This window comes from Beta vulgaris, chromosome 6 (genome assembly GCF_026745355.1).
Source record: "Beta vulgaris subsp. vulgaris cultivar EL10 chromosome 6, EL10.2, whole genome shotgun sequence".
NCBI classification, from domain to species: Eukaryota; Viridiplantae; Streptophyta; class Magnoliopsida; order Caryophyllales; family Amaranthaceae; genus Beta; species Beta vulgaris.
Genome location: NC_079207.1, coordinates 59,165,471 through 59,177,891, shown reverse-complemented (window position 1 = coordinate 59,177,891; position 12,421 = coordinate 59,165,471).

Here is a 12,421-nt window from a genome sequence, read left to right as displayed (position 1 = left end):
CGGGGGAGAGGACTTCGTTGAAGTCCCCTGTAATCAGAATTGGGCAATTACTTTCTGCACATCGTTCAATTAATTCTTGCCATACACCTGCACGCAAAGAGCTACAACATGGGTTATAAATATTGATAATTAAGCATTTAAAATTTGAGGCACAAAGGGTGCCTTCAATTGCAATCCAGTTCCTATGAATGGAACTCAATTCAAGTTTGAAGTGATGTGTTTGCCAAAGAGAGATGAGACCCCCGGAGTTGCCCAATGAAGGGCTGAGACAGTGATCGATATTTGTAGAATTCCAGAGAGAGGATATGGTGGAGGGTGGAAGGTGATCAAGCTTTGATTCTTGGATTAAGACGAACCATGGATTGAGTTTTGAAATTAGTTTTTTTAGAGACATGCGTTTGGGCTTCGCCCCAAGCCCATTTGGATTCCATGATAGGAGTATCATAATTATAGATTGGAGGAATGAGAAGTGAGATCCAGCTGATGAATTAAGTATGCTGGGTGGCTGCCTAATCTGCCTGCTGACGGGCTAGAATGTCTTCAATTCTACTATGTAGCTGGGTTATGGGCCCATTGAACTGTAGGCCCAACTGCACACCCAATTCTATTATGTCTGATGCTCCCAATAAGTGTTTATGAGACATGTGGTGTATGGATGGATCTGGCGAATTTCTTTCCTCTATTTTGGATTTCTTCGACTTCTTTTGGATTTTTTCTATTTTCTTCAATCTCCTTTTTTCATGTTTCTTTCATTGGGGCGTTGGTATGGCTGATTCAAAACCAGGCGGGAAAGGAATTTCAGATAGAGAGGATGTTGTTGAGTTTGATTTTGACTTCCTTGATGGTATTGGGGAGTCATTGGGTAGGTAGATATGTGAGTCGTGTTCATTTAGTGAGGGTAGAAGTGATTTTGGGTTTGCTTTTGGAGGTGGGCTTTCAGGGAGGTTGGATGGGAATGTGTCTTGGTCAGGTATTTCGGCAATTGGGCTGGGCTGGGGAAAAAGGTTTTTTGAGAATAAAGGGCGACTGACTTTGTGGGAGTCAAAAGATGGAGAGTTTGAAAGTGATCTTTCCCCGATTAAATGGGAAGGTGAAAAGTTAATAGGTATTTTCTCGTGAATCGAATTTTGAATGATAGGGGAAAGGCAATGATTGAGGTTTTCCTTGTTTGACGAGATTGTGTTTTCTCGAGGTGATTTTTTTGGGGAGGAGAGTGTTGGGTGTGGGGCCTCGTTTTCAGGAATAGTTTTTGTCCCCCCTTTGTCTCCTTGTATCAATGGTGTCTTGGTAATTGGGACCCTTTGTTCAGTATCTTTTTGGCCTCCATTGTTAGGCGACTTTTCAGTGTCTTTTCCAGACAGCTCTTTGGATGGTTGCCATTTTGGATGTGTATGGATGGGTTTGGGAAGTGGATCCTCAAAGACAAAGATGTTGAATCTTTTTTCCCCCAGATCAAAGAGTAAGGGATTATTGATTTTAAAAAGGCAATCAGTGTAAATCATGACTTGCGCATAATCAAATCCGGAATAATCGACCGATAGAACTCTGCCGTATATACACCCTATTTTGTAGAAGTTTCCATGTGACCATGCAGACAAGGGAACTCCATATATTGAGATGGTTGTTTTCCTCCAAAGAGCTGCACTGCTATCATTCGGGTTCCTTAATTCTAAGAACCAAGTTTTTAGCCATTGACTTTCCAAGTGGGCTTCCTTGTCCTCAGTAGTTTCAAAGGTGATAAGATGCATCATTCCACCCATAGGATTGATTTCCATGCAGTTAACCCCTTCTGCTAGTATACAATCAAGAATATCAGAAGATGATAGGGATGAGGAGGCAAAACCTATGAGACTTCTTTGGAGGAGATCTTCTTTGAGACTATTTTTTTCCCCCTTGATGATGGGAACATGCTCATCATTTACCAAACCAATTTCCACTTCATCTCTGGTTGCTTCTGTGTCAGCCCCCAAAATCCTTGAATTCATAATTCTGTGTTGGGACATTTCTCTCACTATGTAATCAGGCTGGGGCTCAACAGGCTGAAGGAAAGTTGTAATTTCAGGTATTTGATCCGGGTGCGGGTGTAATATTTCTGGGGGTTTGGAAGTATCTAGATTTGAGGTGGGGGAAGGCTGAATTTGTTCTGGTGAATGATTAGGAGTTTTAGCATGGAAGGGTGAAGAGGACACTTCTTTGTAGGTTCTAGCGTCTCTGAGGGATGAGGTGGGAGGGGGGTTGACTGAGAGAGGGACGGAGCGATTCCGGGTTTTGGTGTTTTTTTGGGTATAACTAGGACGAGGTTTGGGGTTTTTGGATGGTTTATCGGTTTTTGCAGGGTTAACTTTCATGGTGAAGTTGCCGACTTTTCTTCCATTTTCTGCTTTGATGGATTGATGCATGGAGTGAGAAGAGTAGAATCTTACAAAAGCATATCTGTGCTTGGTATTAGGTCGAAGTTTCTCCGGAAGGACAATGTCAGTTATGAGACCATAGGGGAAGAAGATGTTGGATATATCATAGGGGGTGGTGTTTATTGGGAGGAAGTCAATGAAGATTGTTTTTGTGGCAAGGTTGGGGTGGGTAGAAGGTTGGGGGCGGCGCCGGCGGACTGGGATCCAAGGGTTGGGGTTTGAGTGGGTTTCTCTGGAACTCCTTTCTCTCTCACTTTCTCTCTCTAGGGTCATTCTCTCTCTTTTTCCCTCTTGCACGTCACATACCAAAAAAGAATCTTCCATAATTATAAATATTAGTGAACAATTTTGCGTATTGGCTAGCGTGAAAGTCAAATGGTGTAGATTAAGAACAAACAAAAATAAACTTTTTTATTTTTTAGTTGCACGGTCTGCTTTTCACACTTGATGAGATACTTGTTTGAACATTAATATTTCTTAATTGTGTTTAAGTAAAAATTATAAAAATTTGATATTTGGAATCATTGCATTAAGACGGATTTAGCAAAACCCTACATGACCATGTTTTTTTTATACTTGCTCCATTCTGAAATAAGTGAAACAATTGTCTCAAAAAGTTCACATATAAAAGAGATAAATTTGTTTCACTTTTTTCAGAACAGATGTAGTATGATGATTTGAGATAGCTTAACAAAGTTTGTTGATGAATAGTGCCAAAAGGCAAATTGTGTAATTAATAAAATTGAGTAAGTATTATTTAGTCCTCTATATATGATGTAGGGGAAAAAAATTGGGATAAGTTGAAGTTTCAACATTTTAAAAATAACTTACTAAATATTTTCTCTTAATTTTGTTTGACTATAAATTAGGCTTCTACATTCATGGATCCTGTTTTTAAAATAAATTTCAACTCATATTTTTGTTTTATAATATGAGCACTATAAGAGGGGGGGGGGTGAATTATAGTGAGAGAATAAGCTCTACTTTTTGCGGAATTAAAAGTAAACTTGAGAACAAACAATGGGAACACGAGAGATTTTACGAGGAAAAACTTCCTAGGCCTAGTAGGAAGAAACAACCTCGACCACAAGGGATTTTAAACAACTTTTCACTATAATAGGCCAAAACAACTCTGATTACAACCTATTACTTTTCTCTCGATTCTCAACTTAAGTCACTCAACTCAAGTTCCCAACGACAGTTCCAACAACTGACGTTCCTATCAAACTTCACTCGAAGTTCCTTTCTCTTTCTCTTGCTTCACTCAAAGCTTTCTCACACTTACAAGAGTTCATTCAAACCCTTTTTCTCAAAAATACACTTTATAAAATAATGGAAGAGTAATAAACTCGATTAATGTAAGTATGAATTCTCTTAAGGAAAAGGCACTGACACTTTAGATAACTTAGGACAAATTAACTAAGTTAGACACAATTTTACTCAAATGAATTAGGCGCCTATTTATAGACAATTAAGACAAGACATGTTCTCCACTAACTTAGATCATTATCACATGTTCTCCATGATGTTTAATTAATTAATTAAATTAAATTAATTATTCCATGTCATGTAAAGCATCCACTAATCCACTACTTCACTTCATAGAAGCAGTAACATATTACGTGGTTTTTGCAAAACTTGGAGAATAATTAAACTTATTTAATTTAATTAAATACTTGGAGGATAATTAACTTAAGCCACTAAATCCACTAACTACATAAAACGTGTAGCAGTAACCCTTAGGCGTGTAATCTAGATTTTAGGAAATAAACAAAATACTTTAGCTAGTATTTAGGAAAAATATCTTTTTCAAAATCTTTTATAAAACCGGAAAACAGTTTCTATAGTTCAAAAATCCGAAACATTTTAAAACCGGAAATAATATTTTTGAAAACTAAATCTTTTAAATAAAATATAAAAGATAAAATATATATTTTAAAAGATAATTTGAAAATCAGTTAATTTAAAATCAGAAAATCTTTTTAAAATCTTTTCCTAACAAACTTAAACTAACTTCCTAAAATATGGATCTTAGTCAAATATATCCCTAAAAACTCTAACAATATATTGGACACAATTATCTTAGGCGCACAATATTAGTCACTTAGAATTCCTAAATTAGTTTTAAGTCTTGTTCCTAATTTTAAGTCTTGTTCCTAAGCCTTGTTCCTATAGTGCCAGGTCTGTTCCTTTCATGGGAACAGAACCAAGTTCCTTTGAGAATTCACCACGAACTTAATAAAGCTTTACTCAACCTTAACAAGAAGATTAATAAATACCCTAATGTATTCTAATCTTCATTCCATGCTTGATTCTTCATTTCTCGAACATCTTTACTTCGATCTTGATTAATTCTCCGCTTTAATCTTCAATCAAGTATTCTCTTAGCTCGAGCATGAATTACCTTGCAAAAACATAAATAAAATATACTATGTCTTTTGTGGTTAGGTCATCTTCAAAACTCAAGGGTCAACAATTTCCCCCTTTTTGAAGATGACAACAAAAGGCATATCTAAAATAATACATAAGTCATATAAAAATGATTTTAACAAAGTATGTAACCAAGTTAAATTAAGTATTATAGACTCGTTATTTTATTTTGTAAAGTCGAAATATGAGAACATAATTTATGACAAAAAAAATTTACTCTGATTTGCCTTATCTTTCCCCCTTTGGCATCTTCAAAAACATAGTCCACGATTTCAAAAGGATGAATATTATTCACTAAACACATCACACACAAAATTGTAAGAAATAAGTTGGTTAGTATAAGCAAATAAAGCATTCAACTCTCAAAAACCGCAATCCAAGAATATTAGCCATTCATTTAGACGCACACATGCAAAAAGATCAAACTTAGAATTAGCAATGTAATAAGTTCCATTGTAGCATGATTAAAGGAGAAGAATAGAAAAGACAAATATTAAACAAAGTTCATGTTCCACACAAAAAAAAACTAAATAGAAAAGTTTATGATTTAGGAGAGGGAGGTTAATCTACTTCTTCTACCACATCATGAAGCTTTGCCATCACTTCTTGATGATTTTCGGCCATATCATTTCCCTTGAGCACAATGTCTTCCAACTTCAACAATCTAGAGTTCATTGCTTGAATGGAGGAAGAAAGTTCACCAAGCCGAGCCATATATCTCTTGTTGTCCTCCAAGGCTTTGTCAACTTTGTGCATAACCCCTTTTACCAACCCATTTAAATCCTTAGCTTCCGTAGCAAACTCCATCATTGCTTCCGAATGACCCATAACCAAGAGAAAAAGAATCCAATTCTAGCATGAGCTAGAGTATATGTAGAACCAATGGTAGGATTTTGAGAAGACGAGGGAGCTTGAGAAGGATTGGGGTGCTTGTTTGTTCCTTAGGTTTGGGAACAGCAGTTGTTCCTCTAGAATGGGAACACACCTGTTTCTTAGTTTAGGAACAGAACAGGAGGGTTTTGAGGTAGAGGGAGGGATAGGATCATTTGTGGTGCTAGGGTAGAGGGTGAGGCAGATTTTTGTGGAGATGGAGGAAAAGGAGGATTGGTTTCCATGGGAACAGGAGTCGGTTCCCTAGAAGGAGGTAGGTTAGATTCATAATCTTCCCTATCAATCACCTTTACTTCATCTTCCTCAAATTTCTCGGCATCAAGAAAGGAAAATTAAGCACTTTCATTTTTGAACCCTTTGACTAGCTCTAGTGCTTTTCAAACCGGTTTCACCACTCATCAACCACCTTCTTCCCTTTCTTTTTAACTTCTTCTTTTTCTTTTTCATTTTCTTTTCTTTTTGATTTTTCTTTTCTTTTTCTTTTTCGCTTTCATTTTTCTTCTCTTCAACTTCTTTTTCTTCTTCTTCTTCTTCCTCTTCTTCATCCACATCATCATCCTCATCATCATCAAGATTAGCACGCCCTTAATAACTTCTCCATTCACAACACAAACATTTCAAGTTATTCAAGGCACGCACATTCAACATATTTCCCGTGATACTCAATGGACTGAGTTCCCGAAATTTTCACTTTAAACTTAAGTAGAATTTCGGTTACTAAGCTCCATATCCAACAACAAATCCATTTTCAATGCAATGACTCAAATGTTGAATCATTAAAGAGGAAAGTTTATGTGTTTGTGAGAGCTAAACAATGAATGTAAATTAAATCCAACATGCTAACTTGAGCACGTTTGGAAAGACGAGGCAATAAAGCTTTCTTGAGGATGTGAACAAAATTTTGTGATAAGGGGAAAGAGATTATGATCAAGAAATGTTTTTCCCTTTTGACACCATACTTAACAATCAATTGATCAAAAGAAATGTCCGAAAATGGATATGAACCACGTTGTTTCTTGAAATAAACATCGTTCCTCTCACGGGAACACCAAGCAATTTACCCAAATTTTAGCATTAAAATCTATTTGAGTTCCTTTCACCAAGGTGGAACAATTTCCTTCTTCATCCATGGAAAAGTTTTCACAAAATTCATCCTAATTTAGGAATCAAACTATTTCCATAACATTTACAAAAAGATTTTCCCACACTTGAAACTTAATCATATTAAGCAATTGACGAAAGTTTACTCTTTTGCACCAAGAAATCAATAAAAAGTCCATGCACATACCTAGTTGCCGTGGAATTTTTTCGACAACGAGTTGTTCCTCTTCGGGAACATCTGATTCCCCTCACTAGTTGCATGAGCTTCTTCAACCTCCATTTCAACCGATTTCTCTTTTCTTCCTTTTCCTTAGAATTCTGATGAAGAATTGGGAGAAATATCCATGGGTGTTGGTGATTCAATTTTGGGATGAAGGAGAGGGTTTTTCGGCTTTGTGGGAGGAGAGAGATGAGAAGTGTTTTTGGTAGTCATGATTTTGTGGAGATTTTCGGTTTTATGAGAAGGAAGAAAAAAATTTGTTTTGTTTAAGGAAAGAATAATATAAAACCGTGTATGTACACGTTTTTATGAAAAAAAAATATCTTCTATCTAAAAATATCTTCAACTAACTTGAGAGATATAAGGAAAAATCAGATTTTTAGGAAATAAAATCTGAACAGAATATTTTTGGTTTTTCGAATTTTGAAAAAAATCTAAATCAATACGCTGGGAACAGCGTTTGGGAACAATGAATGGAAAAATGAAATTTTGCTACTTTGGAACTCCATTAATTCTTTTAATCCTTTGTCATCACTTAAGGCATAGAATTGTCTTGAACAATAAGGGGAATATTATTGGACATTGGTGAGCACTTTTCAGACATTTTTACTTATACATATGAAATAATCATATAAGAATTGTGATGTATTTAAGCAAATAAAACATCAAATATGCACATCCAGACTTAATGCCAAAGAATTAACACAAAGGGGAATATGTAGCAATCATTTCAATTGATTAAGCCAAGTTCAAGTCTCAATTTCTCAAACCTATCTCTATTTAAGGGCTTTGTCAAGATGTCTGCAATTTGACGTTCAGTCTCACAGAATTCCATTTTAATAAGACCCTTTTCAACATTATCTTTCAGAAAGTGATGCCTAATATGGATGTGTTTGACTCTTGAATGATGACGGGATCTTTAGAAATACTAATAGCACTAGTATTATCACAATAGATGGGAACACATTCAAAGTAGATTCCATAGTCACGTAGTTGTTGTTTTATCCATAGCATTTGGGAACAACATGCTGCTGCTGCAACATATTCAGCCTCTGCTGTAGATAAAGCAACTGTGTTTTGCTTCTTGGTGCTCCAAGAAACTAAACTATGACTAAGGAACTGAACCATACCTGATGTACTCTTCTATTGACCAGATCTCCTGCATAGTCAGCATCCGCAAATCCTTTCAATTCAAAGGTATCACTTCGAATAGAATAGGCTTAAATCATCTGTTCCCTTGAGGTATCTTAGGATTCTCTTCACAGCTGTGAGATGAGATTCCTTTGGATTGGCTTGAAACCTTGCACATAACCTACACTGAAAGCAATATCAGGACGACTTGCAGTTAGATATAGTAATGAGCCAATCATACCTCGATACTTGGTTTGATCCACACTTATTCCTATAGAATCTTCATCCAATCTGGTTGAGATTCCCATAGGTGTATGATTTACTTTGGATTCGTTTATGTATTTTTGTTGATGGATGTAGATTCCTTCTTCTGTCTGCTTGATTTGCAACCCTAAGAAGAAGTTGAGCTCACCCATCATACTCATTTCAAATTCTTTACTCATGAGATTAGCAAAGTCCTTGCACAAAGATTCATTAGTGGCACCAAATATAATATCATCAACATATATTTGAACAACTAATAAATGTTTTCCTTTTGATTTTAAAAACAAGGTTCGATCCAATTTTCCTCTTTTAAACTCATTTTCAAGAAGGAACTTAGAAAGTCTTTCATACCATGCTCTTGGAGCTTGCTTTAACCCATAAAGAGCTTTGTCAAGCTTAAAGACATGATTAGGAAATTCTTTATTTCAAAACCTGGAGGTTGTTCTACAAATACCTCCTCATTAAGTAACCATTTAGAAAAGCACATTTTACATCCATTTGATACAATTAAAACCCATGAAGGCAGCAAAAGCTATGAAGATTCTAATTGCTTCCAGTCTTGCAACTGGAGCAAAAGTTTCTTCATAATCAATGCCTTCGTGTTGATTCCGAACTCATCTAATTTGTTTCGAAACACCCACTTTAAACCAATAACCTTGTTATGTTTAGGCTTAGGTTCAAGGTGCCAAACTTTGTTTCTTTCAAATTGATGAAGTTCATCCTGCATTGCTACGATCCAATCAGCATCAGTGAGAGCTTCTTCATGATTCCTAGGTTCCAACATAGAAAGAAAAGCATGAAAAGCACAAAAGTTTTTCAATTGAGATCTCGTTTGAGTTCCCTTATTTATGTCACTGATTATTAGTTCCACAGGATGGGAACGATGAGTTTTCCAAGGCTTTGGTTGGAAATCCTGGATGGAAACTTGGTTTCCTTGATCATCTTCATTTCCTGTACTTGGGAACCAGGTTCAACAATAGTGGATTCATTCACTAGTGCATCATCACTTAGTTCTCTTCTTCCTCATTGGGAACAGGAACAGGATGTTGTTCCCTTGGCTTTGTTCCCATGACTTCGTCTTCCAAAGTCTCATCAATAGACTTAGATCTTTTGCAATCCTATTTCGAAGTCATCTTCAACCTGTGTGCTTGCATCAAATTTATTTGTTTCATCAAAAATAACATGCACACTTTCTTCTACACACATAGACCTTTTATTTTACATTCTATAAGCCTTGCTACTAGAAGAATATCCTAAGAATACAGCTTCTTCACTCCTAGCATCAAATTTTCAATATTTTGTTTCCCATTATTATGAACAAAACATTTACATCCAAATGTTCTGAAATATGTAATATTGGGCTTTTTACCAAAATACAGCTCATAGGGCGTTTTATTTAATAAAGGTCTTACCATGGCTCGATTTATAATATGACAAGCAGTATTCACAGCTTCTGCCCAAAAGTTTTTGGGAAGACCACTAGCTATCAGCATAGTCCTAGCCATCTCTTCTAGTGTTCTATTCTTCCTTTCAACTACACCATTTTGTTGAGGTGTTCTAGGGGCTGAGAAATTGTGATCTAATCCTTGTCTCTGCTAAAGTCATCGAACTTAAATTTTCAAACTCTTTACCATGGTCGGATCTAAGGTGAAGTAATTATGACCACTCAAATTTTGTACTTTCTTTGCAAAGACAAGGAACTCATCATAAGTCTCGTCCTTGCTAGAAAGAAAAATAACCCAAGTAAATCTAGAGAAGTCATCTACAATTACTAACACATATTTCTTTCCACTCCTACTTTGTATCCTCATAGGTCCACATAAATCCATATGTATTAACTCTAAAGGTCTTGTGGTACTTACCACATTCTTGGACTTGAAAGAGGACCTAACATGCTTACCTTTTGCGCATGCATCACACACATGATCTAAATGAAACTTAGTAGAGGGTAAACCTAAAACTAGTTCTTTAGAACGCAGTTTGTCAAGCAAGGAAAAGCTAGCATGACCTAGACGCTTGTGCCATAAAAGAATCATATCAATAACACTAAGGCATGTGAATTTGTTTTTGGGAACAAGGTTGAGATCCACAACATATGTGTTCCCTTTCCTTGTTCCTTCCAAAATGATATCCTTTGTGCTATTGTTGACAATCAAACATTTTTCACTATTAAACTTCACACAGTTCCCTCTATCACAGAATTGGGAAATACTTAACAAGTTATGCTTTAATCCATCAACTAGAAACACATTATCTATGGAATGTGACGATGACTTACCAACTTTGCCCATGGCAACTATGTTACCTTTCTTGTTGTCACCAAAAGTCACACTTCCACCATTATAGGCTGAGAGTGAGAGAAATCTTGATTTATCTCCAGTCATATGCTTAGAACAACCACTGTCTAGGTACCATGTGTTGTTCCCCTCACTCCAACCTGCAAGAAAACTAATTGTTAGAGTTAGGAACCCAATCTTTCTTGGGTTCCTTTCCTTCAGGAACAATAGATTTCTTTTTCCAAATTACTCTACTTGTTTCCAAGTTCTCATTATGCGACCAAGTCTTTTAGGACAAGAGTTCCTAAAATGACCAGTGTTCCCACAAAACATACAAACTTTATCACTTGGTAAATCAACTCTCTTTTTAGGTTTTTCAAATTTCTTTTTGTGATTAAAACCAAGACCTTCAGTTCGTTTTGTTTGAGGGTTCTTAATCCAGTTTGGAATAGGTAGCATTTTCTTTTCATTTCTCATTTGGTGCAGTTCCCCTACAAGTTCATTATTTTCAATTTCCAAAAATGAAACATGATTTTTCAATTCGTTTATTTCAGATTTGAAACTTTGCAAGGGAACTGACTTAATGTCAAATGAACTTACTTCAGGAACAAACTCTTTTAGTTGTGATAACTCAAGACTTAACAAGTAGTTCTCATTTTTAAGATTTTCGAAATCCTCTTTTAATTTAAGATTTTTGTCAAACAATCGAAAAATCTTTTCTCAATATCAATTCGAACACTTTTAAGCCAAGAGGTATGTTCCTTTGCTACACTTAAAGCATGTTGACATTGTTTTAGTTTAATGTCTCATCTTTGCAATCTTTACAGCGTCAACAATAAACTCAAATAATTTTCTTTACTTAAAGAATTAAGACGAGTTTTGATGGTGTCTAGACTTGCCTCAAGAGATTCAATCTCTTCATCAGATTCGGAATTGTCAAGGCCATAAGACAGAAGTTTGCAGTCTCCTCATTGGTTGAGGATCATCTTCTTCTTCTTCAGAGTCAGAGTCTCCCCATGCAGCAACCATAGCTTTCTTCATGTCAGATCGAGTATAGGAGTTTTTGTATTCCTTGTTCCTATCTCTGCTTCGTTCCCTTCCTTTGCCTTTTTCTTGTTCCCATTGGGGACAATCCTTGATGAAGTGCTCAGAACTGCCACACTTATGACAAACAAGTTTGTTAGAATATTTCTTATTCTTACCTTTGTAATCTCCATTCTTCATGTTCCTAAACATTCTTTTGAATTTTCGGACCATGAGAGCGGATTCTTCTTCATCAGTTTCTGAGTCTTCATCTTCATCAGCTTTTAAGGCAATCGATTTTTGCTTGGACATGTCTCCATTCTCATTGTCCAATTGCAACTCATGAGTCATGAGGGAACCAGCAAGTTGTTCCAAATTGAACTTAGTAAAGTCCTTAGTTTCCTGTAAGGCAGTTACCTTAGCCATCCAACGATCCTAGGAAGGCTCCTTAGGACCTTTCGTACCTGTTCCTCAGATGTAATCACTTTACCAAGAGATGTTAGCTCATTAATTATATTAGTAAAGCGTGTAAACATGTCTTGGATAGACTCTTTTGATTTCATTTGAAAAAGTTCATATTGGTTCATCAAAAGATCTATTTTTGATCTCTTAACTTCACTCGTACCTTCATGAGTGACTTCAAGAAGATCCCAAATTTGTTTTGCGGTTTTACA